The sequence below is a fragment of the Furipterus horrens genome, unplaced genomic scaffold, assembly GCF_987537825.1.
Source record: "Furipterus horrens unplaced genomic scaffold, mFurHor1.1.pri manual_scaffold_4, whole genome shotgun sequence".
In the NCBI taxonomy this organism is placed as follows: Eukaryota; Metazoa; Chordata; class Mammalia; order Chiroptera; family Furipteridae; genus Furipterus; species Furipterus horrens.
Window position 1 is genome coordinate 70,684,704 of NW_028327174.1, and position 12,173 is coordinate 70,696,876.

Here is a 12,173-nt window from a genome sequence, read left to right on the forward strand (position 1 = left end):
GACAAACTCACTGCCAGCATCATACTTAATGGGCAAAAACTACAAGTGTTTCCCTTAAGGACTGGTAACAAGACAAAGATGTCCACTTTCACCACTCTTATTCAACAGAGTAATAGAAGTCCTAGCCACAGCATTAAGACAAGAAAAAGAAACAAAAGGAATCCAAATTAAAAAAGAAGTAAAACTGTCATTATTTGCCAATGACATGATGCTGTGTATAAAGTACCCTAAAGATTTAACCAAGAAACTACTATAACTGATAATTCAGCAGACTTGCAGGGCATTTTAATATGCAAATAATGAACACTCAGAATGGGAAATTTAAAAAAATAATCCCATTCACAATTGCTTCAAAATAATATAATTATTAGGAATAAATTCAACCGAGAGGGTAAAATGCCTATACTCAGAAGATGACAAGATACTGAAGAAAGAAATCAAAGAAGATACAAATAAGCAGAAGCGTATTTTGTGTTCATGGACAGGAAGACTACACATCATTAAAATGTCCATACTACCCAAATCAATCTATAGATTCAATGCAATTCCTATCAAGGTACCAATGACATATTTCATAAAACTAGAAAAAATGTTCAAAAATGTATATGGAACCACAAAAGATACCAAATAGCAACAGCAAACTTGAAAAAGAAGAACAAAGTTTGAATATCATACTATCTACTATCAAACTATACTACAAGGCATTAGTAATCAAAGCAACATGATACTGGCATAATAACAGCACATAGATCAATGGAACAGAATATAAAGCCCAGAAATAAACCCATATCTTTATAGTCAATTAATATTTGACAAAGCTGGCAAAACCTATAAAATGAGCTAAAAACAGTTTATTCAATAAATAGCATTGAAAAAATTGGACCAATATATGCATAAAAGTTAAACTAGACCACTTTCTTATGCCACATAAAAGAATAAATTCAATATGGATTAAAGACTTACATGTTAGACTCAAAACCATAAAAATTCTAGAAGAAAACATAGGCAGCAAAATCTCAGGCATTGCTTGTAGCAATGTTTTTTTCATATATATCTCTTCAGGAAAAGGAAGCAAAATAAAATAATATACAAATGAGACTACATCAAACTAAAAAGATTTTGCACAGCAAAGGAAACCATCAACAAAATGAAAAGGCAACTCATTGAGTAGGAGAAGATATTTCCCAATACATCTGATTAGTGATAATATCCAATATTAATAAAGAACTTACAAAAATCTACACCAAAAAAATGCAAACAAATCCAATTAAAAAATGGTCAAAGGATCTGATGGACGTTTCTCCAAAGAGGATGCACATGTGGCCAATAGGCATTTGAAAAGCTACTCAAAGTCAGTAATCATCAGAGAAACAAAAATTAAAACCACAATGAGATACTACCTCACACTTGTTATAATGGTTACCATCAATAAATCAACAAACAACAAGTGCTGATGAAAATGAGAAGAAAAGGGAACCTTTGTGTACTATTGGTGGGAATGTAGGTTGGTGCAACCTCTTTGGAAGCAGTATGAAGTTATCTCAAAAAATTAAAAATGGAACTGCCTTATAACCCAGTAATTCCACTCTCGGGCATTTATCTGAAGAAACCCAAAACACTAAATCAAAAGAATAGTTCATTGCAGCGTTATTTACAATCATCAACATTTGGAAGCAGCCCAAGTGTCCATCAGTAGATGAGTCAATGAAACAGCTATGGGATATTTACACAGTGGAATTCTGCTAGGCCATAAAAAAGAAAATTTTACCTTTTGCAAAAGTACGAATGGACTTGGAGAATATTATGTTAAGTGAAATAAGCCAGCCAGAGAAAGATAAATAACATATGACTTCACTCGTGTGTGGAATCTAATGAACAAACTGAACTAATGAGCAAAATGGAGACAGACTCAAAGATAAAGAGCAGACTGACAGCTGTGGGTGTGGAGTGGAGGGATCGAGTAAAAGAAGAACTCGTGGATATGAATAACAATGTGGTGATTTTGTGTGGGGGAATGGAGGTGGAAAAGGGTATAGTAGAGATAAATGGTAATGCAATAAAAATACAATAAAATGAACTATTAAAAAAACAAAACAATAAAAAATTTGTCACTTTTAATGTATTATCTACATATATTTATATATAAAATATATTCAAATTATTGTATAAGTATGTATAAAACATTAATATGTAAAAATGTTACTAAAATATTTTATATACTATATTATATAAAATACTATATATTTTTCTGTGGGTAAGTTATCAAATCTTCTCTGCCTTTAACCCATTATATAAAGATATCCCCTCTTTAATCCTGTAGAGAACTTGGAACACATTTGGTATTGTTTTCTTCTGACTCACTTTGAAATACATGCAAAATTATATTTTTCAAGATCTTTTAAATGTTAATTGTAAATAATAGCACAAATATTTATTGTGAATATTTTATAATGTTATCTAGAATTTATATTCTTAAAAGGTTATTATCTAAATATAAATTAAGCAACATCAAGGCATAAAAATCACAAAATCTATACCACCTTTAGGTTATCAGAAAAGATTGGTAGAAATAAACTGATCAACATGCTACAAGAATGCTTGCAGTGGAGATATGATAAACATGGATCTACTATGCAGATTTTTATTTATGAGTTCACTTCTGAGTAGAGCTTATGCAATTTCTATATGGAGTACCTTAAAAGAAAATAAAACTGAAAAATGATTATTAAAAATGTAATATTATTTTTATAATTTACATAAAGTTGGGACATTGAATGAATTTGAAAATAATCTTTGTTTCAAAGAAGTAAAGAGTTTAGAAAAAATGATTAATATCAGGGTATATAATCTTATTTTTTATATTAAGGTCCAGGAAACTTATTAGGTCTGTCCAGAAGGTATCCAGCCATGTACTATAAAAAATATAGACATTTATTAAGGAAGGTACAAAAAACATTGTACATAGGACAATAATGTCTCGGTTCCCTTTAAAGTAGGCACCTTTGGAGCTCACACAATTCTTTCAATGGCCATCAGCTGTCCATGGTATTTTCCTGAACCTCATCAATGATTTGAAATCTCTTCCCTTTCAAAGACGATTTTAGTTTTGGGAAAAGCCAGAAGTCACAGGGTACAAAATCTGGGCTGTAGTGGGGCTGAGTCACCTGGGTGATTTGATGTTTCACTAAAAATCTCTGCACGAGACCTGATGCATGAGTGGGTGCATTGAGGTGATGAAGCTGCTGAACACCAGTTGCCCATAGCCGTAGCCTTCTGAAGCATCCAAATAGTTTCTGCAGAGGAATATTCAAGCTTAATGTAAAATGTGATGCAGATGCATTGTTCATACTTGCTCAGTCATTTTGAATACAATGATGACACAGTACACCACTCATTCAATGGAGTATACCACCTCCACTTATTAGTACAGGAAGTTGTCATTGTTCACACATGCACGTTCCAGTCCATTCTCCTTAGCTGCCACGTTACATTGAAGTTGTGCAAAACATTCTCATTATATTACCAATGGCTGAAAATTTTCTGGACAGATTTCATATGCCTGGTGTTAGTGCTTATTAATATTTTGAATAGTATATAAGATAGCAAATTATTCTGATTCTATCTAGAGATAATAAAATGAACTTTAGGGAAGTATTCATATAATACAATTTAATAATGATAATAAAAACTGGTAATAAAATAAGAGAAAGATAGCTAAGGGCTTCTCATTTTGATGAGCATGGAGTCTATAAATCTATCATGACTAAAATTTGAGCTTTACTATAGCAACATGAGACACCTAACATTAGATTGTAAAAAATGATTCAGTCTTGTTCTTTTTAGGTGGTCGCAGTGGTATTGTTTGTTTGTTTTTTTTCTTTATTTTAATTAACAAGAGAATATATATCTTATAACCTTGATTACTCTATCTAATAAAGCTATTACTTAGAATGGAAATGAAGATTGAAGTGCTTCCCAGACAAGGTAAAGCTAAAGGAGTTCATCATCACCAAGCCATTATTATATGAAATGTTAAAGGGACTTATTTAAGAAAAAAAAGATCAACACTATGAATAATAAAATGACAACAAACACAATTATCAACAACTGAATCTAAAAAACAAACTAAGCAAACAACTAGAACAGGAACAGAATCTTAGATATAAAGATCATTTGGGTGCTTATCAGCAAGGAGGTGGAAGAGAGAGAATAGGGAAAAAGGTAAAGGGATTAAGCATAATCGGTTGGTACAAAATAGACAGCAGTGTGTTAAAAATAATATAGGAAAGGGAAAAGCCAAAGAAGTTATATGTATGGCCCATGGACATGAACTAAGTGGGGAATTGCTGAATGGAAGTGGGGTAGCAGGTGGAGGTGGAGAAAGGGGGAAATTGGGACAGCTGTAATAGCATAATCAATAAAATATTCTTTAAAATAAATAAATAAATAATAAATAGTAAAAAAATGAGTGAGTGAAACATTTTGGTTTCTAAAGCTAATGTTTTTATTTTACATCCAATCTTAATACTAATTATTATCTTAAAAAGTGGAACTAATTCTATGAACTTTGAATATCCATTAGTCATTTGTAGGGAATGAGATATTCTACTTGATTACATATTCTAGTGTTGAAGCCTCCACTTTCACACATGCTTATTTCATGGGAATTTATATATTTATTAAACAGCTGTTTATTTTTTAGCTACAAAATGCAAGGTACTATTTAGGTTTCAGGGTAAAATGGTAGCTAATACTGAGTTGATGCTTCCAAGAAATTTATTGTGTGTGTGTGGAGGGGGTTAACTTTGTTATTTTTAGATAATTATAGATTCACATACAGTTGTGAGAAATAATAAATGGAAATGTAGTGTACCTCTGCCAAAGGCGATGTTTTATATAATTATTATAACAAAACTAGAAAATTAACCTTCCCTCAGGTTTCACCACTTCTGCATGTAATATGTTTGTATATATTTCATTCTATGCAATTTTAGCACCTTTGTAAATATGTATGACTAACACCACAAGATTGGAAGAATAATTCCATCACAGGTAGGGGGCACTTTTAAATAGGTGTTTTATAAAATTTTGTTATTTAAATATTTTGATAAGTAATTTCAAAAATATATAACCCATGTCACTATTTTATTTTAAGGTTATGCACAGACATAAATATTATACAATAACTTGGAATAAACATTATAAGTATGCATGTTTTTATTATATTGTAAAACATTTATCCATTTGCTATATATATATATATATTTTCTCATTGTTATTTTTCTTGTGGTCACAGTTACTTTTCTTAATTTAACTCTTTCTTTAGTTTGCCTTTTGAATATGTTAAGAATGGAAAACTAGAGATATTAAATTTGTTGAGTCACTGTTGACCACAATGATAATATGTCAGTATGCAAAACGATAATATGCAATATTTTCATTTGAAAAGTTTCATCATTGTAATTAATTTTTGGAACAAGGAAGTGCATTCTTCTGGATTTCCTTTGCAATTTTGTAATACTCAGGAAAATTTTTACTGAGGATTCACAAAATCTCCAAAGAGAACATACTGAAAAACCTTTAAAGACCGTCTATACTTGAAAAGCTAGAACAGAGCAAAATCTAGGTTTTTGTCTTAATTTATCTGTGGTAATTTCAGTATGATTCACTTCAACTCCCTTCTATTTTTAAGAGACATTTTTCATTAATTTACCTACTAATTCTTTACTGTGCACTCACTATATGTCAATTAGTAAAATAAGTAAACTTTGGTCAAATAAAAAATGGAAAAAATACGTTTTGACTGTGAAGTAGAAAGTAATAGCTTCAAGACACTGAAAGAGCTCATTTACATTTGTATGGTAGACAAAATAAATAGCAGCCTACTGTGTAAAAATTGCCTCATAGTTGGGTTTCACAGCTTTCAAAGTAATTATCTAATCATATCTCATTCGAACCCAAATATTCAATGGCTAGAGGTTGGCATATATTTTAAAATACACCATTCTAAATTGTGTTAACCTTAGAACATATCATTTTAATTAGATGAATAGAAATTATATTGCACCTTACGTCATTTGAAATCCAATTATCAAAAGTGGGTCAACTTATTAGATTTATATTGTAGTAGAAGCAAATATTCTCTAAGAGTATGTTATAGAGAGAATTTTTATTTAATATTTTTGATTCAGCAGTTGTGGAAATGTCAATGTGCAGTGTAATTCCATTCAAGAGTCCTCAAGACCTAATAATAGTAAAAAAGAAATTTGTTATATATGTAATTACATAAAAAGGTTTCATCATCACTGAGTTACTACTCAAAATAGATTAAAATTATTATTTTTTGTTTTATTATACTTTGTATTGGTTTAAAATTTAGTATGAGTACTAAAGAAATTTATCTTAAACTTTAAATAATTTTATTTTAAAAGGTTAATTTCAGTGGGAAAAGTAAAATATAAATTTATATTACAATTTACACAAAGTTGTAATTAGATACTATGTAACAGTGTAATTTTATTTAATCTCAAAGAAAATATATCTATGAAAATTTATTATATGTTTTATGTTAGAAATAGTTTAAAATAAAAATTTTAAAATGTGTCAGTGAGATACATGGACTGATTTGAATCATAGACATCTTCCTATGGAAGGTGCACGTCTTTCATTTTAAATAATACAGCTGTTTTTATGAGAAATAAATATGATAGTCTGATGATCATCTTTTTTTCCTCCCACAATTCACATTTTATTTACAAACATGAACATCTACTATGAACACTCTTACATTAATTGCGATATTTATTAATATGCCTAAAGAGAAATATGTTGAAAATTCATCCATGAGAAAAACAGAAATTTATGAGATTATAAGTATATTTACTTAAATTTATGGATAAATTTTACTAAAAATGAAGAAGATATTATACTTAAAATGGGAAAAACATTGACTTTTTGATTTGATATAATTTTTAAATTACTTGGACTATTTGAACATCTGAATGTATCATGATTTTTTAAATTAAATAAATATTCAGTGTTTACTGATGAGTTTCATCTTTGACAGATCATTTTGGATAAAAATTTACTACTGTAGGGGTTGAGTTTTAAAACTACTTAGATGCTATTGAAATAGTAGAAAATAATACTAAAATCTTTATTTCTTTTATTTCTACTTTTTGTCTTATTGAACTATATGGGACTCCCAGTAAGAAGTTGAGTAGGAGTGGTAAGAAGAAACATACTTGCCCTATAATGGTGATAGGTGTAGCTTTCTTGTACATTTACTTTATAAGTAGGAAATCTTTCCTAATAGTACTTGGTTGACAGTTTTTGTCATGAACGTGTGTTGGCTTTTACCAGATGCCTTTTATGCATCAATTATATGATCATATGATTTTTCCTCTGTAGCTTGCTGATATGACAAGTTACATTAGTTTTTAAATGTTGACCCAGCTTGGCATAGCTGAAAAAAAATTCTGCTTGTTCATGGTATATATATTTTTTATACATTTGGTTTTTCATTTACTAATATTTGTTGAGGATTTTGCCTTGATGTTTATAAAAGTTAGTGATCTGTTTTTGACACTATTGTATGTTGGTCTTATAAATGATTTGGAAGTGTTTCTTATAATATGATTTTCTAGAAGAGAGTGTGGAGAATTAAAATTTTTCATTTTATTTTAATATTTGGTATAGTTTACTAGTGAAACCATATAGTCTTTTATTTTTAATTGGCTAGCTATTAATAAATTATTTTAATATATATAGGCCTATTTGTACTATGTTTCCCCTTCTGTGAGTTTTGATAGTGTCTTTCAAAAAAGTGATCCATTTAATTTAAATTTTCAAATTTGTGGGCATATAATTATTTACAGTATTTCTTTATATGTTTTTGAATATCTATAGCATTAGTAGTGAGGATATATCATTAATTTTGGATATTGGTTATTTGTTTTTGCTTGGAGGTTTATCAATATTTTTTTAAAAGACTCTGTTTTTTATTTTATGTTTTTCTATGTTTTCCTGTTTTCAATTTTATTGATTAAGGCACTAAGTTTTCAACATTTTCTTCTCATTTCTTTCTTTCTATAATTTCCTAAATAGATTATTGATTTTAGACTTTTCTTTTATATATGGAAGAAATATATATATATATTATATGTATAATATATTCTTTTTTAATGGTCTTTTCTTCCCTCTAAGCATGGCTTTCTCTAAATTTCTTTAATTTTGATAATTTAAATTTTCATTTTCATTTGGTCAAAATATTTTTTAATTTTCTTCCAGATTTTTATTCACGTGTTATTTAGAAGTATATTGTTTTTCTCTAAGTATTAGATTATCCATCTATTTTATTTATTTTTTCTACTTTAATGCCATTGTAGTCTGAGAATACATTCTTCATTTTATTTCTATTCTGATAACTTTGATGAGGTGTGTTCGATGGCCTAGAATATGGTCTGCTTGGGTAAATGTTTCACTGAGTTTGAGAAGAATGTGCTTTCTATTGTTGTTGTATGGAATATTATATAAATGTCAATTAGATGAAGATAATTGATAGATTTATTCAGTTCAACTATATTCTTACTAATTTTCTACCTGGTGGAGCTGTCAATTACTAATAGAGGTAAGTTAAAGCCCTCAACTATAAGAGTAGATTTGTCTACTTTTTCTTGCAGGTCTGTTGTTTTTTAGACCCATATGCTGATGTTCTATTCTTAAGTACAGACATGTTTAGAATTTCATGTCCATTGTAGAAGAAACACATTATCACTAGGTAATGTTCCACTTAATCATAATAATCTTCGTATTTTGAGGTCTGATTTATCTAAAATTATTATGGTTATAATAACTTTTTCTTGATTAGTGTTATAATGCTATATCTTTTTTATCTTTTCCTTAGCCCATGAGATACCTCTAGATTATATAAAATTGTTTATTTTAATATTCTATGAAATATCTGTCTTTTAAGTGTTATATTTAAAACATGAAAGTAATAATTGATGTGTAAATTAATAATTACAATATTTATAACTGCTTTCTATACACTTTGCTTTTTTCCAACAGTTTTCCACTTTTTATGGTTCTAAAAAATGTAGTTCGTACCCTGGAATTTGCAATGCACATTTTTAACTAATCTATGCTCATGTTCAAAGAACACTATACAGCTTTATGAGCTATGCAGATAACTTATAATAGAGCTTACTTAATTTTTCTCATTAATCCTTTATAACATTACTTTTGTTTGTTTTACTTACATCTGCTATAATGCCAGAATATACTGTTACTATTCTTAGTTTAAACAATATTTGGAGCCCCTGGCTGCTGTGGCTCAGTGGATTGAGCGTCGGCCTGCGAGCCAAGTGTCACTGGTTCGATTCCCACTCAGGGCACATTACTAGGTTGCATGTCAGGTCCCCAGTTGGGGGCATGAATGAGAGGCAACCACACAGTGAAAACAACAACAAAAAAGAATTGGAATAATTAAGAATAGTAACAATAAAATATTTCATTTTACCTTGATATATTTTGTCCCTGAAGCTCTTCATTCTTTATGTAAATCCTAGTCTCTTACCTTTATAATTTTCCTTCTCCTCAAAAAATTTAGTTTAACATTTCTTGCATGATAGTCTTACTTATGCTGAGTTCTCTCAGTTTTTGTTTGTCTTAGAAAGCTTTTCTTCTCCTTCACTTTTGAAGGATAATGTTACTGATGTTGCTGGATATAAAGTTGTTTGTTGGTGGTTTCTTTCTTCCAACACTTTAAATATTTCACTCTACTCACTTTTTACACAAATACTTTTTTGAAGAGAAGGTCAACATAATTCTTATACCTTTAAATGGGAATTTCAGAATATGATCTTATATGGAAATAAGTTCTCTGAAGATGTAATTAAGGATCAAGATGAGACCATATTGAATTAGACTGATCCTTAAATTCAATCTTATTTGAGAGAAAAAGACATATGTGGACAGAATAAGACCATGTGATTAAGGCAAATATTAAATAGATGTGTCTACAAGTTGAAGGACACCAAGGATTTTTTGCAGTTACTAGAACCTAGGAGAGTGGCATGACAGTTTTTTCCTCAGCATCTCCGAAAAGAAACCAACCTTCTTGAACCTTAATTTTAGGCATATGGCCTTTTGAACTGTAAGAGAATAAATATTTGTTTTAAAGTCATGTTTTTAGCAATTTTTTATAGCAGCCTAAAGAAACTAACACACTTTTTAAAATATTTTTATTTCTGCTATGTTTTTGATTTCTAACATTTTCTTTTGAATTGTCATTAGAATTTCTACTCAGCTTAAATTTTTTTTCTATACTGTCTTTTTTCTTGAAGCTTTTAACCTATTAATTGTAGTTCTTTAAATTCCCTGTCTGATAATCTCAACATCTGTGTCATATCTATATCTGTTTATGAAGCTTGCTTTATCTCTTCATACTCTATTTTGTCTGTTTGTTTGATTTTGTTTTTTGTTTTTTTTTTTTTGTCATTTAGACTTCCCTTTAGATTATTTTGTTGTTGTCAAAAGCTGAATATGATGTACTGGGTCATAAGAACCAGGGTAAATAGTCCCTAAATGTGAGGATTTATGTAAATCTGGCTAGATATTGGGCTATGATTAAACATTAAAGCTTGTTTAATTGTAAGAATCATAGATTAAAATTTTTCTAGGGTAATTGTTTTTGAGTTTTCTGATGAGATTTTCATTTTCCTCCTCAGAGAATGTGTCTTGCAGCTCTTTTAGTTATAATCCATTTTTATTCCTGGAGCTTTGTTAGAGTGGTGGCAAATGGTGTGGAAAAGGAAGCATTTAACCGTGTGAGTAAATATCATTCTTTTGGTGGGTCTGTGTCCCTGGGATGTGACTTTCATTGTTTTACACCACCAACACCCTGCTTCTCAACCTTAGAGGAGATAGAAAACTCTAGAGAGGGCATAAATGGGAGGAATTCTTCTCTCCCATATGGAAGTTTTACCCTGAATATTAAACTTTTTTATGGAGATGCTTAGGCATACTTCACAGTGATTGCTCCTCCCCTTTTCTTGACAGGACAAAGAGGGGATCCTTGTCTACTATTCACCATGAAAACGTGGTAGAGTTCCTGGAAATTTCACTCCCTCCTCCTGTAACCTAGCAAAGCAAGGCCCTTGCACATGGCACCTTGGTGCATGACCCAACAATGAGTTTTGAGAGAAACAGGTTTTTATTTATAAAGATAAAACTTTGGCGGGGGATGAGAGCATTGCTGCTTGGAGCCCTGTTCTCCTATGAGACCTAGCAATTTCCTTACTCCCCACCAGGCTATAAGCCAGAAAGAAGCCCAACAGTTCCCCATATCCTTAATCCAACTGTGCAAAGAGTTTTCCAGTCCCTCTGGAAGGCACACTTGTGGGTTTCAAAGTCATCATCCTCTTACAGAAGCTCTCTGCGTCAGGATCTGGTATATGTTGTCTTCAGCCTCCGTGTAGTGGTCCAGGAAAACATGTGCCATGTTGCAACGGGTCATTGTGGAGTCCCGGAAGGCACACAACCCAAGAGAGTGACTTCTCTGTTCATCCTGAGTCCCAAGAGTCTAGTTAGAGTCTGCGTCTGCAAGGCAGCAGGTCAGCGTCTTACATGGCAGAGTCCTTAGTGGCTTCGGAGTCAGCTAGAGCAAGCAGTCAGAGCAGCAGCATGCCTCCTTCCTTACTATTTCAGGCCACATAGTTGGATCCTGATTGCAAACTCTGTACCTGCTTGCTTACTTCTCCCTTCTCACAGCCGACCAGCTTCACTACAAACTATATAGTTGCTACTTCATGGCTCTCCTCATGGCTGCCCACCCTTATTTTAAACCCTGATCCAGAGCTTCCTATATGGCCTCCTACTCAGCTCCTCCCACAATGAGTTACATTTGCTAGTTTTCCCTATCTTCGACCTTCTCTTGCCTGCCATCTTTAATCAGAGCAAGAGTGACTCAGTGGCACAGGGGTCTCCTCCTCCCTGCCTCTCACAGGCGCTACCTAAGTGCCCCCCATCCCCTTGTCCTGAGTCACTGAATGCTTTCAGAATCACATAGGCCTTTAACCCCATGGAAGTGCACAGCTATTAACTAGCTAATAGCTTGCCATATATGCAAAGTATCTTAACCACAGTATCATTTTCTTTCCCTTCCTGCCAGC